This window comes from Amphiura filiformis, chromosome 19 (assembly GCF_039555335.1).
Source record: "Amphiura filiformis chromosome 19, Afil_fr2py, whole genome shotgun sequence".
Lineage (NCBI taxonomy): Eukaryota > Metazoa > Echinodermata > Ophiuroidea > Amphilepidida > Amphiuridae > Amphiura > Amphiura filiformis.
In genome coordinates, this window is record NC_092646.1 from 42662268 (window position 1) to 42673223 (window position 10956).

Consider the following 10956-nt stretch of genomic DNA (forward strand, 5'->3'; position numbering starts at 1 on the left):
TCCTAGCATCCTCTTTTTATGACATTTTTCGGTAGATATCCACGGAAAAAGCTTATTCCCAAAATTTCAGTGGATTCTGATTTTGCGTTTGCGAGTTATGCATGATTATGTGTATTCACTGCTCCATAGACAATGTGTTGTAATTTCGTTCTGGTGCACCAGAACGAAATTCAAATTTGGCGATATTTTTGCTAAACGAATTAATCTGCAAGAAATATTTGGTACATAAACATTATGTAGCCAGAGGTATATCCAGTGGTGTAAAAATCTCAACTTTTTTTGGGAAAAGTGGGGGATGAGGCTGTGGATCACGAAATGCCCCTTTAATAAAATTCAATCTTTTTCAATCATGTTCAATATATTGAGGAAAATTATTATTATTATAGTCTATAAAATTATGCTTAGGCCCTATACTTTAGGGTTTGATCACTTTCATGATGTTCATTCAAAATAATCTTCAATCAGTCGTCAAGATAAAAGTATATACGTGCAATTAATGTTTCTCTTCTCCTTTCCCCCCTTTCTCTTATCTTTTCTCTCCTTTCCCAATTTCTCCTCTTCGTTAATGTTTTCCTTTCTTCTCCCCCCTTTTTAGATATTTTTTATATGCATCTAGCCCTATAAAAATAAAATAAATAAAAAATGTGGTTTTTGAACATGTTAAATGATATAAAATAAAATAAAAATAAATAAAAATATGGTTTTCAAGAAAAGGGAGCTAAAGTGTTGATGAAGTGCTCTTTTTTATTGGGGGGCGATATCCCTGTGTCCGTACCTGCTCTAAAGTAGTGGTTCCCAAAGAAAAAGAATGATCAAGTGTTAATTGGGAGGGTGCCCCCTGCGTCCGCGTCTGTGCCTGCTCTAAGATGGTTTCAAAAACCGTAAAAATGGATAGGTAAGTTGTTATTTTTTTGTATCAAACGTTCCTCGATGGAGGTAATTTTGATGATTTTGACACCCTATTCCAGTATTTGCATCCTTTTCCAGTATTTGCATCATTTTCTGAATCGGAGAGGTACCCTCCTGGGCTCCACGTGTCGATAGTGTGGTATTTACCGTAAAGTTTGGGCATACGGAGCAAGCCTGAAAATGTTTCACGCCTGTTCATATAATACGTGCAATTTATTGGTCAGAATATCTTCTCCTTTTGTCCTTTTTATCTTATCTTTTCCCTCCTTTCCCAATTTCTCCTCTTCACCTTTCTTCCCCCACTTTCTACTTTTTTTAGGGGGGGGGGCGGACGGCCTCTGAGTCCGTGCCTGCTTGAAGGTAGCGGTTCTCAAACTATTCCTATATGCATGGAGCCCTATGAAATTAGGTTTTCATAAAAAGGATGCTGAAGTGTTGAGTGCGGTCAAAAGTGTAAACATTTTGAAGTTTTTACCTGAAAGTGACTGTGGAGCATCTCTTGTCTACTCCACATTTTAAGCACGGATTTTTAATTGTCACTACACGGATTTTTAATCACACTGCACGAACGTTAAAATAGCCCATGTGTTTTGGATTATATTCACACACTTGGATTCAACAAACCATATAATATGGTTGTAATAGGATTTGAACCAGTGGCGGCGCCAGGGGGGGCATAGGGCCAGGAGAATCTTAGTTCTTAACTTCATACTATTATGTGGCCTGTGATTACCTATACACACCAAGAGGTTAGTGGGGGGGGGGGGGGATGAAGAGAAAAGGAGGCAAGAGAAGGAATGATACGACCACAAAAGTATGAAAAGGAGGGAAATAACGAAGAAGATAGACAGACCCGAGCCAGGGGTTGCGACATCCCTCCCATAAATCGGTCAAACGACTGCTTTGTCTGTAAGAATAGTAAAATTGGGCTTTCTGTGAAATTTGTCTAAATTGTAAGCTCCGAAAAGAGGGATAAAGGTCTGCTTTGACCAGAATTTGTTTTTTCTTGAAAACGTCTGCATATTTGGACCCTCCCCTAAAAATTCCTATGGGCTTGAATATTAAAGGCAGAGAGATTTGAGTTTTGGCGATTTATATACGTCTGTCCTTGACTTTTTTTAATCATTAATTTTGTAATAAAAAATGCTACATCCATATCATGGTAAAATTTCCGAGAATCCGAAAATTTTATTTGGTTGAATTATTGATAAAAATATAGAAAGTTGTGGCCTCGCGTACTTTTAAGTCTTAAAAGACGATAATTCAAGAATCGTAATACCTCCTTCAAGGATTTCTCGCAAAATTGTATAAAATGTATTTTACAGGATTAGGCGTATTTCCTTTTTTTTTTTATTGAAATGGTGAATTTTAAGAAAAATTGAAAATAATAAAAATATGAGCGAAAACTTATTAGGTGGATTATGTGAGTAATGTTACAACTATGTGTTGACATCCTACATGAATTATTACACCCACGCAAACGTACATCCTAATGTGGCTTTCCTATCTATGTGCATTATATTGCTGGAGTAATGGGTTATATAATTGAATTAATCAAGGAAGCTAGTTGCTGTTAGAGTGAACTTTCCACCTCGTGCAGACTATGAATGATGATTGTTGATATAACGTTATATAAATATAGAAATTCCAGTATATAGGCCAAGTAAACACAAAAATTCCAGTATATAAACACAAATTATTTCACAACGCTTTTAAAACTGATTTCGAAAACGTTTTTATACATTCTAGGCCTATATAAAGATTTGTTTTTAAATGTTATTGTACAATGCACACGTTTAAAGCACTTAAATAACACTATGATATATTTTGCGGCAATTTGTTTTAAATGCTAGAAATTAATATAATCTTAATTCAAAATGAAAGCTAACTACAATGTCAATCTCTTTTCTTTCTTTCTTTCTTTCTTTCTTTCTTTCTTTCTTTCTTTCTTTCTTTCTTTCTTTCTTTCTTTCTTTCTTTCTTTCTTTCTTTCTTTCTTTCTTTCTTTCTTTCTTTCCTTCTTTCCTTCTTTCTTTCTTTCTTTCTTTCTTTCTTTCTTTCTTTCTTTCTTTCTTTCCTTCTTTCTTTCTTTCTTTCTTTCTTTCTTTCTTTCTTTCTTTCTTTCTTTCTTTCTTTCTTTCTTTCCTTCTTTCCTGCTTTCTTTCTTTCTTTCTTTCTTTCTTTCTTTCTTTCTTTCTTTCTTTCTTTCTTTCTTTCTTTCTTTCTTTCTTTCTTTCTTTCTGTCTTTCTTTCTTTCTTTCTTTCTTTCTTCTTTTATCTTTCTTTCTTTCTTTTCTTTCTTTCTTTCTCTCTCTCTCTCTCTATTTCGCTCTCTCTCTCCTCCTCCTCCTCCTCTGTCTCTTTTTCTTTGTCGGTTTCTGTTTCTTTTTTTTTCTTTCTCTCCCCTTTCTTTTTTTTTTAAAATATTTATTTCGTTTTTATCCTTATTCATTGAAAACAAAACAAACAAAAGGTCCTATGCTTGTTGCAAATTCAGACCATAATATAATGTATAATGATCACATTAGTCAATACACGGCAGCAGTGTTGTTTTTCCGTACCCCGGAGTAACACATAAAACAAATCTTATAGTCAATTGACTTATTGAACTCGCTGGTTTGAATAACTTTAACACATCAACGGATGACTGCGTTTTGACTGCGTTTTACTAAATATAGTACAAAATCCCCGGGACAAAATTCTAGAAATATATTAATTTATTTAATATAATAAGGTTCTTTATTTTAATTGGTAGACTGGTTTGGTGTTTCGATTCTGATTAAGAAATAGGAAATAAGAAATTGTAATTTGGTATATTTGGTACCCGTGGTTGTCACAACTTGATCCTTGAGGTCCCTAAGACACATAAATGTGCTGGATGGAGACAGGGTGTTCTCAGTGGCTGGCCCCAGAGCTTGGAATAATCTCCCAAATCACATTCGTAATTCTCCAACAGTTGAAACCTTCAAATCTGCTCTCAAAACTCATCAGTTTCAGATTTCCTTTAATTCTCTTGTTTTTGCTTCTCTGTTTTTATTTTTATTTCGCTTTGAATCCAGCGGCAAAGGCGCTTTAAGTGTTAAATGTAATGTAATGTAATGTAATGTAATGTAATGTAATGTAATGTAATGTAATGTAATGTAATGTAATGTAATGTAATGCAATGCAATGTAATGTAATTATAATGTAATGTAATGTAATGTAATGTAATGTAATGTAATGTAATGTAATGTAATGTAATGTAATGCAATGCAATGCAATGTAATGTAATGTAATTATAATGTAATGTAATGTAATTATAATGTAATGTAATGTAATTATAATGTAATGTAATATAATGTAATGTAATGTAATGTAATGTAATGTAATGTAATGCAATGCAATGCAATGTAATGTAATGTAATTATAATGTAATGTAATGTAATTATAATGTAATGTAATGTAATTATAATGTAATGTAATATAATGTAATGTAATATAATGTAATGTAATGTAATGTAATGTAATGTAATGTAATGTAATGTAATGTAATGTATATTCTTTGCCAAATATTATTTTTCTGATCATTTTAAGCCAAAAAATGAGAAAATTCACTTACTGTCTTAACCGCCTATAAAACTGACAAAAAAAACACACCACCAAACTCATTTTAAAAGATTGTACATTATGGCTTTAATGCACATTAGACTATACAATCTACAATGATTACATTGACTAATACACGGCAGCAGTGTTATCTTACCGTGCCCCGGAACAACACATAAAACGAATCTTATACGGCCAGTGACTTACTGAACTTGTTGAAAGTACTTATACCGCAGATTAACGAAACACTGCGTAGGCTTGCTAATGCATAAAATGAAACAGTCCATTTAATGATAATGACAAATGTTCATTGTCATGCTGTAATAAATTATGGTATACATCCTAGGAAAATGAAAAAGAGGTGGGTATATGAGATCACACGTTGTTTCTTTGAAACAAAGCTGAGTTAATTGGTGGACAAGACCACACATCGATGACAGCCATTCTGGTACCTTTAGTCATCATTTAAAAATCTTTACCTTGACTATCATAGGCCTCATTATGAACTTAACCAATCGGATATGAATTATATATGCGGTTCTTTAAAAAAAATTTAAATCGTAGTCTGCGAAATTCAATTAGTGTTCCTGTTTATAATATGTGACCATCCAGCACAACTGAGCCCTGAATTCGCCAATCATCATTTTTGAGATATTCAACCAAAATATTCTGCTTGAAATTAGCTTTAAAATGATGTATATCATGTCTATAGTACTTGACAGTGAAAAATCAATAAAACAGTCAATAAATCCTTTGTTTCCTATTGTTTATTGTTAAGTTCAATGGAGCATATCTCAATAGTGGCACTGGCGACATCCGGGCTCAGTTGTGCTGGATGGTCACATATAGGTTTTTTTTTTTATCTAATCAGAGAAATTTTCAATTCGTTTCCGGGCCGTGTGAGTTAAGGGCTGGGGTATGAACGTTTGGACAGTATTTATTGTGGGACATTAGAGCACATCAGACATATCAATTGCATTCTGAATACGAAGAATGTCATTCTGATATCAAATAATTTTCATTTTTGAAATTCGCAATTTAATACACATTTATGGCAAATCATTAAAATTGATATTTTTGATATTTAACAGTACTTGAAGTAAACTTTATAAATCTGATGATTTATACTTAAAGTGTATGTAGGTGGGATGAAAAGCCGACGATCAATTGAAAATGTTGACCTTTCGTATTGAAGATATGGATTTTTTTTCCAAAACACCCAAAAAATTAGGTCTTTTTGGGAAAAAATCCATATCTTCAATATGAAAGGTCAAAATTTTCAATTGACCGTCGGCTTTTCCTCCCTGCTACATACACTTTAAGAATATAATCATTAGATTTATATAATTTACTTCGAGGACTGTTATATATCAAAAATTTGAAAAATATCAAATTTTTATAATTTGTCATAAAATTTGTATCATATTGTGATTTTCAAAAATGAAAATTATTTGATATCAGAAAGACATGCTTCGTATTCAGAATGCAATTCGATAGGTCTGAGGTGCTCTCATGTCCCACAAAAATACTGTCGAAACGCAATAAACGCTCATTTTAGATCCCTTAAATACACCGGTTTTTGTGTTCCGATTCTCATTATGTAATTCTAACCTTAATTGAAAGGATAATGTACACGCAAATAATAATTTGTTTTCTTTTCAAATATATTATATGATATGGAATTTAATAAATCGACAACTCAGCATCAAAATGCAGAATCACCTTTGTAGTATAAGTATAATAGTTACTTTTAATACGGGAATGAAATCAAACTGATTCTACTGGTTTAAACTTTAAAAAGTTTAAAGTCCCATTCAGTGATCCCAGCGAAAGTGTTAAAAAATTAAAATTGTTTAAAATTGCTTAAAAGTGCAGAATAAGTCATTCAAATTGTCATTTTGGTATTTTTGAAATGAAAAACTTGGCAAAAAAAGGAAGAAAATAGCAGTATTGAAGAAGTTGAAGCCCCATTCAAATACATGTAGCTAATTTACATACTGCCAGTATATAAACTACAGATTCACGTAAAATGACTTATTTTGTCTAAATTTATTTAATATTAACCCCAACCCTAATCCTGATGAATTAGAAAGGCAAACCAACTAATCCCGATGGGCTGGAAATTTCGGAGATTACTTTCCGCTATCAACTTCAAGGTCATTTTGAATGACAACAATAATAAAGAGTGATTAAAATTTGAAGGAAAGAAAACCCTGAAATTACAAAAAATAGTGAAGCGATCGATTGTGCAATCTAACCAATATCTATACACAACCAGCAGTGGCGTAGCTGCCGGGGGGCTGGCAAAATTGCCTGTTTGGGCCCCCGCCCTAGCGCTATTTGGGCCTCCGCCCCCTACCGCAAGGAAAAAGGAGAGGAGAGGAAAAAAGGGAGAGGAGGGGGAAAAATGGTGTAAAATAAATTGTGTTGCTTTTAGGGCGCTAGCGCCTATAATCCTTTTTTTTTTTTCTTCACTTTTTCAAACCACCGGAAAAAAATTGGGTCAACCTTTTCAGGCTGTTGAGGAAGGGGCGGCAAAATTTTGTTTGGTGGATTTGGGCCCCCGCCCCAAACAGACTTGCCCCCCCTGGAAAAAATTCCAGCTACGCCACTGACAACCAGCTACACATACAATGTGTCCCAATAAAAGATATCGAATGCTTTATTTTATTAATAGCTCCAAAATAGAATTCCTAAACAATTAAACCACATAGTGCCAATGAGATATTGAAAACCAAGCTTGCGTTTTGAAATTAAAAACTGACAAAAATTGGGATTTTATATGTGTAGAATGAAAAATACATCTTTACAGCTGAGTTTGTACTATCACTGAGCGATAGCTATCGGTTTCTAGCCAATCAGATAGGACTCCTTTTCTTGCGTTCGGAAAAGCGAGCTACCTTATTGGTGAAATACCAATCACCCGTCGCTCACCAACGGAGTATATGCCTATAATTGTTCAGTATATTTTGTAAAGTGGTACTTGATGGTGTTATTTCAATTCCACGTGATTCGTTGCTGGGAAAAAATATTTCCATGCTGTGGACGCTGTGCGTCAGCCGGTGTGTACTTTGGGAATTATTTATACTAGGCAATATTTTGGAACCAAATAAAAGGATCCGGTATTTTTTATTGGGACATGTTCTCATCCACAGATTGTGCTTTGCGATGCTGAAAAGGGGATCAGGGAAGTAGGTTCTAGTCAACATTCGCCCATGAACATGCAATGAACCATGAAAACTGATCTGACAGCATTTCTTTGTCGTGGTAGGGCTGAATTAATCAACGGCTTATTGTCCGACGATTACTAAATCAAGAGACGATGGAGATGAAAAAAGGAGAGAGAACACTTAGAGAGAATAATATACAAGGTGTCTCTATACATGCTACCTAAGAACTGCATCATCGGAAAATGTCATTTTTGACTATCTCAATGCCTTAACGAAACAAAATGTAATAATAAAAAACAAACAAAAAAACAACAACAACAACAACAACAACAAAAACAAAAAAGCAAAAAACAAAACAACCAAACCCACCCCCAAAAAACAACTCCGCAGTGATTTATAGCGCGCTACGCACAGGCACAACGCCTAGACATTGATTCACATGCCTCAGCACACTTTGCAAGTTTTCGCTGACCACTACGGCCCACATCGAACGCCTTATCGATTGAGCCACTAACTTGACTGCCAAAAATAGTAGTAACTATGTTATTGAATATATTGAGCTATAATATATTCTTTGAATATTCTTTTGAATAATAAATCAGCAATCACATAATTCATTGAATTTAGTTAATTATCAGTTCAAAAGGAGGCCATTGGGAAGTAGGTTTTATTCTAGACTATGCCATAGTCGATTTTTGATAAATAAAAAGATGTTATTAAAGGGGCATTTCGTGATCCACAGCCTCATCCCCCACTTTTCCCCAAAAAGTTGAGATTTTTACACCACTGGATACCTCTGGCTACATAATGTTTATGTACCAAATATTTCTTGCAGATTAATTCGTTTAGCAAAAATATCGTTAAATTTGAATTTCGTTCTGGTGCACCAGAACGAAATTACAACACATTGTCTATGAAGCAGTGTAATACACATAATCATGCACAACTCGCAAACGCAAAATCGGAATCAACTGAAATTTTGGAAATAAGCCTTTTCGTGGATATCTACTGAAAATGTCATAAAAGAGGATGCTAGGATCACGAAATCCTCCTTTAATCATGATGAACGCATTCAGTTGAACTCGAAATTATACTGATATTTATTACATCAAAATACTAGTATAAAATGGTTATGAAAAAGTTTATATAATTATATTTGTGACAGTAAAAGTAAAGTATACGTAGGCTTATATTATTGAATGCAACATCATAATGGCATAACTAGTATAATGGTGCTTCAATACTGAACAATTCTAATTTTAGAATCTGCCAGTTTATTAATCGCGAAAGCCCGAGTTAAAATCACTTGGGAAGCTAACAAACAGAGGGAGTACGGTGACTGAAAAGATCAGATGTGAAAATCTATCAATTGTGCACAAATAATTGAATCAAGAGTTTTAAGCTTAAATGCAATATCCGGAGTATGCACAATGGGCAAGTGGACTACGGAGAAGTCTAGTTTTATTCAAGATTATTCAAGATACGCCCCTTGAAACTGATTTGGCAGACTTTCTTTGAAAATCACATGAAAATTTTGAAGGAATCGGATAGTGGGACCTGAGAGACACTCCAAATAGAATGTAATTTTATATGTTTGACGTGCTATCCGATCCCTTAAATACTCTGTGATTGATACTTAAGGTACAGATCATTGTATTGATAATTACTGTATTGAATCCTTGGAATTCGTGGAAAAATTCAAAATAAACTAATGAATCGCGAAAGTGTTATATTTTCAAAACGAAGCGATCAATTATTGTCAAGACTCAAAAAGTTGTTTTATTCGGTAATTGCGTAAGCTACCCAACTTTGTTGAAGTATTCAAAATATATCATTTTTGACGGTACAGTTCTTGTCAAAGACATGATTGATACCATGTATTACACAGTTACACTGATACAAACATTCAAATTCAAATACAGAAAGAGTTAGAGCTCATACGTGTACGCTGCGCATTGGACGCGTGCTATAATAGCCATAGCCTTCAACATAAAAGTCAAGTTTTGAAGTATTTTCTCAAAATATTGAGAGCTATCTCAAGAACTACTGAACCAATACTAGGCTTGATTATACTCATATTCTAATGCATTTTTCATCCTGATTCCAGATATGATCATAAAAATGAAATTTGTGAATTTAAAAAAAAATTAAAACTTGACGATTGCAGTCGACACCCGCAGTTACCAGCGTGGAGAGAGTTCAAAATTAACAAAATGAATGAAAAAAGAAATCGAGACAAATAAGACAGGTTGTTAATGAGGTGTGAACAAAAACAGTTGATAGATTGCTGATTAATGAAACATGATGTGAATTAATGTGCAGTCATGTAAGTTATGCATAAAAGTGAAGAGCGGAGATTAATGACAAAAATCTAGAAAAGGTTAAACATACAAGTCCGCGGCCCAATTGTGCAACAGTAATTTATCTTGTCTTTTCACTTTCGCATTAATTTACATTGGGCATTGCCCGCATTGGGAGAGTGGATGTTGCCCAAAGACCTGTATAATAGCTCGCCGTTTTTTCGGGCGTTTTTCCGTTGCATCAGACGTGGCGTTCTCAGTAGCGATTTTCCGTTGTCCGTTGTGACCGCTCAAATGATCAGCTTTATTCAGGGATTTGTTTAATTTTTGGACGTCTTCTGTACCGGAAGACGCTAAATTGTTGCGGCAGGCACTATACGGAAAGTTAGCCCGCTACGTCTGTCACAACGTAACTGATGATTTATAATAGTAGTGTGATAGCAGATACACGTGATTCGACAGGGCGTATTTCTATTGGTTAGTTTCCCGCCTGTACTCAAATCATTATTTACCTGGCGTTGACGCTGTGAGACGTCATCAACGTAAAGCGAACAATGCGGATCATTTGAGCGGAAACAACCGAAGGTTGCAGCGGACCCCGTAGCGGACAACTGAAAATCCCGGCACTGGCCTTCTAAGTAACACGTTCGCAAGACGTCCGACGTGCAATTTGATAATCTTGAAGGCCAGTGTCGCGATTTTCAGTTGTCCGCTACGGGATTCGCTACGACCATCGGTTGTTTCCGTTAAAATTATCAGCTTTGTTCGCCTTAGGCGCTTACGTTGATGACGTCTTCTTCGTCAGCTGAAGAGGCAGGGCGTAATGCGTCTTGCTAGCTTTCAGCATACCATATACGCGTCTATATATAATTCTAGGGTGCTTTTTTGAGATACTCTTTAGCATGTTTAGACTACCCTGCCCATACTAAACCGCTGTTAATGTATGCTGGGTAGAAAACTATATCCACGCACGCCTTGTTAGTCACACACTA